This window comes from Parus major, chromosome Z (assembly GCF_001522545.3).
Source record: "Parus major isolate Abel chromosome Z, Parus_major1.1, whole genome shotgun sequence".
NCBI classification, from domain to species: Eukaryota; Metazoa; Chordata; class Aves; order Passeriformes; family Paridae; genus Parus; species Parus major.
The window spans coordinates 41,286,976-41,293,837 of NC_031799.1; the positions used below are offsets into that span (position 1 = coordinate 41,286,976).

Below are 6,862 nucleotides of genomic sequence, written 5' to 3' on the forward strand. Positions count from 1 at the left end.
ATAATCTTCACATCTCACATGGATTCAAGAATAGATGAATTGGGAAAATACATAAGCTAAGGGAGTAGTTTTGTCAAAATGGGTTCATTATAACCTTACTTCTGTTTAATCACACCAGTGTAAGTCACTTGTCTATGCAAGAAAGCAGGATTCTTAAGATCAAGAACAATGAACCTAGCAATTGGCACATGAAGAAAAAGAAAAATATGTGGTAAGTATCTAGCATGCACTTATATGCCTGGTCACAGTCTCAATACAGAGTTATTCACCGGTGCCAGCAAACAGCCACTTCCAACACAACATTTTTCAGACTTCTAATTTCTTAGTATTCTGTTGCATCTAGGTAAAGCCTTATAAAATAAGGGCCTTGTTACCTTTGTAAAATCAGGGCTCAGGCCTGCTAATTAGTTTGAGTAGAAGAAAGAGAGATGAGAGACATGGTGTGTGTGACTGCCACATGTCCACACCGTGGTGTGTGGTGGTTGGTTGACTTGGGGTTGTTGTGCCTTTAAACTATGAAAACTGATAACTGGCTAACTGCTTAAAAAGGCCAGGTTTTTGCAATAAAGCAGCTCTCCATTGCACCTGCCTGGGGACTCTGTGTCACTTTGCTTCATACAGCATTCTGCAAGGAATTTGTTTCTGTATATCTGTAAAAAATAGGATCTCATCTAGGAATCAATTTTTGCAATTCTTTAAAATTAAACATCAAACATATTTACAAAAAAAATAAGAGAACAACAAACACCTATTTTCAAAATCATAGTTAACATTTTCTTTCTAGATAGTTTGTCTTTTTGTGTATATCAATTTATGTCTGGAATGCAAAATTATAATCCTGTTCCCTTATTTGTGGTGAATTGTCTTGCCTGCCAACCACAGCACAATATACCATGTCTAAGACTTAAAAAGTTAACAAAATTTCCAAGACTAGGCCAGTATATTAAACTAATACTGCCCACAGCCTTCTGCTTCAAAAATGGCCCCTAACATTCAGAAACTTTGCAGAATTTGTACTGTTTCAACAGTGTACCTGAAAAAAAAGTTAAGAACATGGTTTTCCTCTTCATTGAAGTCTTTTAGCCATGACATAATCCTGTGGAAGATGCAGTCTACCAATAGGTGAAGGAAGTAAAAATATGAACAAGAATGGGGAATTTCCATGTTCTGAAGCATGGAAAGTATTTTAAAGTATTTTAAAACTACTTAGTAAAAAAAGTTCCCAAGATGTTCAGAAGAGCTAGTAAACTGTGAAAACTGAAATATATATTTAATACAATTTGGTATATTGGGACAGTTCTACCTATTATTCTTAATCCATGTATTAATTAGGCTCTAATTATGACTTAATATTTTTTGCAATGGAGGTATTGAATATCCTCAGCATCTTTCTACTATATCATCTGGGCACCCTCTACCAGTGAAGCTCACAAGAATTATATCATGCCTCTCTGAATTCATGCATCTTGAGCAGAGCAGGACTAGACAACCATTTCAGTAGCCACTGCACAGAAACTTAGGATACCATAGCTTCACCACAGAATAAAACTTTTGCAGTTTTCTTTGTAGTTTTGATATCACCACAGCTTCTGTTTCCTCAGTGTTACTATGAGCCTTGTCAGCATAGCTTCAATTGTATGCACCGTAGGATGAGGTTGTAACAAGATGGAACCACTGAAGTCTGCTTTGACCCTGAAATGAGATTTTTAGTAAAATTTCTTATGCAACTTGTAGCTCTTTAGTCTGGAAAGCAAAGAGTAGGAGTTTGACCCAACAGAAATCTACATCCATGTGTATATCTGCATTATAATCAAAGTGCTTCATAATAACAGAATTCAGCTATGTAAATGAGAGTGCCATTTACAGAGCACAGATTTTTTTTTTTCCCATTACATAAATTGGATTGTGCTGGACTAAAAAGATTTTTTAAAATAAGTGGTTTTTTGACTCATTATGTTAAACATGTAGAATTTCCTAACATAAACTTACTAAGACAAATTAGTCTACAGCCATATTTCCAAACAGTTGCCTGTGTTCCAGTTTTTCAAAGTTAAGCCTGAAATGTTCCCAGCATGACTTTTCAGAGGTGATCACAGCCTACTACGTCTCCTGAGCCTATGTAGCACTATGACAAGTCATGAAAACTCACCATGTTTTAAGTATTCACTAATAAGACTAATGAATTTATCTGAAATTTTTGGCAATGTCTGAGTTACATCAAATATTGTAAATATATGAAATAACCACAGTGTATGGACCATCACAGAGAATTGTAATGCTAAAAAGCGGAAGTGTATTTATCATTTATATTCCTTTACTCCACATTTTTAACTGAACATCACTGAGTCCAATGAAATCTTGCTTGCTCATGGAGTTGTTTCCCTTTTACTCAATCCTGTGTTGTATTAATCATAATCTTGTGTTTAAAGCATCACTCTGTTGTCATGAAAGCGATTGATGTCACAAATTCAGTTAGAATTTCATTACACAATCAAATATTTTTAAAAAAATTGGACTAGAGGAGAAGAAAATCATTGTTCAAATAGCAAAGTTTAGATAACAAGCTAAAAGGAAAAAGTATACAGGGATATACAAAGAGTAAGGCGTTTTATTACTGAAGTCTATTGGAGGAAATTTCTCTTTCAAATACAGAAAATATAGTGTTGTTTTTAAAGTTGTATATAAAATATATGTACAAGTGTATCATAAAACTAACCTTGAGCTATTAGATATACCAAAACAGATGCACGATAATGAACAAGAAGTGAAGGTGACACATGGGTTTTTTTTAATGTTAACAACTGGAAAATAAATACATTTTAATTAAGAGTTGGTACATACACTTTATATTCACTACAGGAAAAGTTAATTGAGGTACCATTTAAAGATTTATTCAAATTAATGTTGGTGTGCTCACAAAATGACATTTCTCTGAGATCAGTTTTTGCATGTCTTTTTAGTCATTTTTACTGTATCCAAGTCTTCAACTACATGTGTTGGCTGAAACTTCTTACTAGCTATATTATGTGGTCTGTCAGACTTGTCAGATACAGTATGTCTTTGAGTAAAAATGTGCTTACAAGATGCTCAGTGGCACCAAGTGAGTTACATTCCCATTCCCACCATAGAATGCAACCAGCTGTTACACTTTGCTAATAGAAAACTAGCAACAAAGGTAGGAAACAGATAATTGCAACAATTTGAAGACAGTGATTTTGAAAGAAAAAATATTTGAGGAGTTGCTGCAGCCTTCTGAATATATTTGTTCAAATCCCAGTAAATGGCAAAGCAATTTGTTTCTTCATAAGAGAACTAAACAGCTTTGTGGATAGGATAAAGCATTTAAAATCTATTTTTCCTCAGTACTTCCCTATTGGATAGCTTAGATTCTTTGCTGTTTACATTGCTTTATTGGCAATGTCTTAAAATGTCCACATTCCCTCATGAAGGTTCCAAAAGCCTGTAGAGCCCAGAAGTGCACCTAGGTGTCCTAAAATTTTGGTGTTGAAATATTCTTTATCATGATACCAGGCTCACTTTTAGAAAAACTCAGCAGTAAAGTTCACTTTTTGAATCTAAGATAACTGAGGAACTTACTATTTGTACAGAGTAACAGAGGCCAAAGTGCTTACCTTAAGGATATGTCATAAAGTCAGGCCTCATAAAGGGTACAGGTGAAGATGTAGCATATAGAATCTTTTTGTTCTGTACCATCTCTAATAGAGGTATAAATACCCAGATCTTGCCTAATCTTGGAGCCAAGAGACAGTTGGAATGGGATATATGAAGAACCACCAGCTACATATGAGCTGGGAGATCTAAGAAAAAGGACTAGTATCCTCTTCTGTTCTACCTCTAAGTTAGATTTTTGTACAAGATAAATATATAAACCACTTCTTGTACTTGTTTTGTGTGGTATTTGAATACTTACCCTGTATTAGCAACACCTGCACATCTAAGACACCAATCCAAACCTCACTGGAATCAAGAGAGTGTCCCACTGAAAAAAAATATTGGCAATGTTTTAAAGTTGGGCGGTCAGAGGTTGCTGATAGCTAACATAATCCATCTTCATAATAACAAGGATTTTATGCTGCCTAAGCTTATCTTACTAGTATTTAATTGGAAGCCAGGCATAAACTTCTTTCAGTCAGCACTTCATTAAATTTACAAGCATTCCCACACACACTTGTGTGTGGGATGTTGAGTAGATGAGAGACATTTGACTATTTGGAAGCTGACTGGCACAGAGCTATTCATCCAGACACAGTTTCTTTTCTGCATTTGAGGAGCAAAAGCAGAAAACTATTTCATGCTATACACCAATGCTGCCTACATTTGTCCCCTGTCCACACTTTAAAACAGTTTACACTTGTAATAAATGTAGCCATTCAGCCTAAGATTTGGCATGGTGAATACCTGCCTCAGGCTTTGTCTAAGTTTAAACCAAATGGCCCAGGCCTTTCTAAGATTTTAGGAGGAAATTAATTGTCTTGAAAGATACGCCAGCTTTTATCTTCTCCATGTCTTGTTGAAGAGTACTACACTTAGTCAGTGACCTCACTGGAGTGCCAAGGATGTGCCTTTTGCTGACTTTTCATCCTTCTGTCAAAAGTCATGCAAACAGTCTAAGTTGCAATATTTCCATCTTGAAGGATCTAGAATTTAGAAACAAGTGATATAAAAACACAAATGTGTCTTAAAGATAAGTGGTGCCATATGGTAATACTGAGGCAGTATCATAAAATAATTAAATCCGTGCAAACATCTGCTAAATACTTTTAAATACTTAAACCACTTTTAAAGCTATATTTTCTATATATTGACTATAAGGACAAAAACAAGGTACAGACTGTACATTTTTACACTTTTTTTCCCCCTTGGTGGAGCAATGAACTGCTCTAAAGTAAGAAGTTACTCATTCAAGCTTTGTAAGATTATAAAAATAGTATGAATAACAATGAATGAACTATTAGCATCAGTTCAGGTCATGTCCTCACATAGGAAGGTTGCACGAGCTTAGACATAAAAAGGGAAAAAACCTTTTTCTTCAAGGTGGCATAGCCACCTATGTGAGTGACATCAAGGATAGAGGAAAAACAATTAGCAAACTCAGACTCTCAATTTCTCTTGTCCCAGAAAATAAAAGTTTTCAAACAATATGGTGTAAGATCTGTTAATTGTCTGGGGCACTGAGCTTGTCTGTCATAAAGGATGTGTAAAATTTTTCAGGTAATTTGTAGGTGACCTTGTATTTCTGCTTTATTCTGCCTCTCTAAGAATACATTGTATGCAGAAATTACAGTAACAAAGTTTCCATGAGTCAAAAAGGAAAGTAAATGCAAGTCTTGATCTCAGCAATTCCCAAAGCTGCTGCGAGACTCTTACCAGAAAGGGAGAGAAACATTCTCACTTTCTCCCAGGAAAATGCCAGAACTGACTATAAAACCTGCAATTTTCCGTCGGAATAAACACTAAAGATATGGGAACGATTTTTCATAAAATTGAACTTTCACCTCTGACATATTTGTTTTTCTCTTCTTAATGACAAATTACACAAACAAAATTATATGCATTTGCTAATGCTTTTTTCCCCTAAATGGTTTCATAGTGTGTTCAGATTTAATTCCCCAGTTATGCCCTAACATTGTTGGCTATAACTTTTGTTATGCTATAATGCTACTGAATTATTTTCTTTTATACATGTAGGAGTTTCTAAAGACTTCCAAAGAAAGTAATTCCTTTTACAAGACTTGGCAGACAAACAACAAAACATTATTGGAAGAGAAGGAGAAAAAAAAAAAAAGAGATCTATCTTTTAATTGACTAAACAGAACGAATATATATTCAGTTTTTATGTACATTAGTAACTTTTACTATAAAACACTCTAGATTTTTGAATTTGGGGCTCAAATTAAATCAGATAACTGAAACTGGGTTATTGTTGAATGGTTCATAACAGATAACATTTTTATACATTCAGCTCTTTGAAAAAAAAAAGGTAGAAAACCTCCACAGTACTTTCAGGTGAAATAAAAAGTATTGAATATGTTTCAAGTATTAACACAGTAAAAATCCTGGTGCCACTGAACTGAATGTCTGTATCCCTTACGACTAAATTAAGGGCAGAATTTTATTTAATTCACCCTGGAAATAAAAATTTCTTAATTTTTTGTGTATCATTTTAATCTGAATTATGAATATTTCTTCTGTCTCCCCTGCCTTTTAAGTTAATTTAGACATACTTTCTCATTAACCATATTACTAGAAAGACATAATGCAATTCCAGTCTCCTGCATTTGGAACTGACTGTGGATTTTAACTCCTTTAATCTGATACAGAACAAGGTGTTAATTTCAGTAATTTTCAGTTCCTCATTCTGAGAAGCCCATGCTCCTTAGAAAATAAGGTAATTGAGAAGGGGTGACTCATAAAACCAAGGATGGATACTGAGTCTAGGCAGATCTGTGTTTACAGTGGTGCATGGTACTGTCAGAAAGAGAAAACTTTCATTTAAATTGTATTAGGAGCAATCAGATTCATGGCAATGAAAACAAGTAAGATAATTTATGCAACATAAAAAATCCAATACTTTGACAATTTTTAGATTATCCTGGAAAAATAGTGAAGAGTATGTCCTTTGGCATTGATGGTAGATATGACTTAACTGTATTCTTCCAACTCTGGTGTCTGTGATTCAATATCTGAAATCAAAGTAAGGAAAACAGTCAGAAATAAAAAAATTAATGTCTAGTCAAAGATATTACTGCCTTAAGAATGCCTTAAGAATTATATTTTCCAAAGTAATTCCTATGTATTCCTACTACTACAGCCTAAGTAATGTTTCAAAAACATCTTTGTT

General features: G+C 34.3%; 1 long non-coding RNA gene across 1 annotated transcript; it reads right to left on the minus strand.

The window, feature by feature from the left end:
* Positions 1-220: 220 nt before the first annotated feature.
* On the minus strand, positions 221-6,582 carry LOC117245588. The gene is made up of 2 exons (XR_004500398.1): positions 3,932-6,582; positions 221-1,692 (listed from the first exon to the last, which is right to left on the minus strand). It is a non-coding gene; the product is annotated as an uncharacterized LOC117245588 (long non-coding RNA).
* Positions 6,583-6,862: the final 280 nt, after the last annotated feature.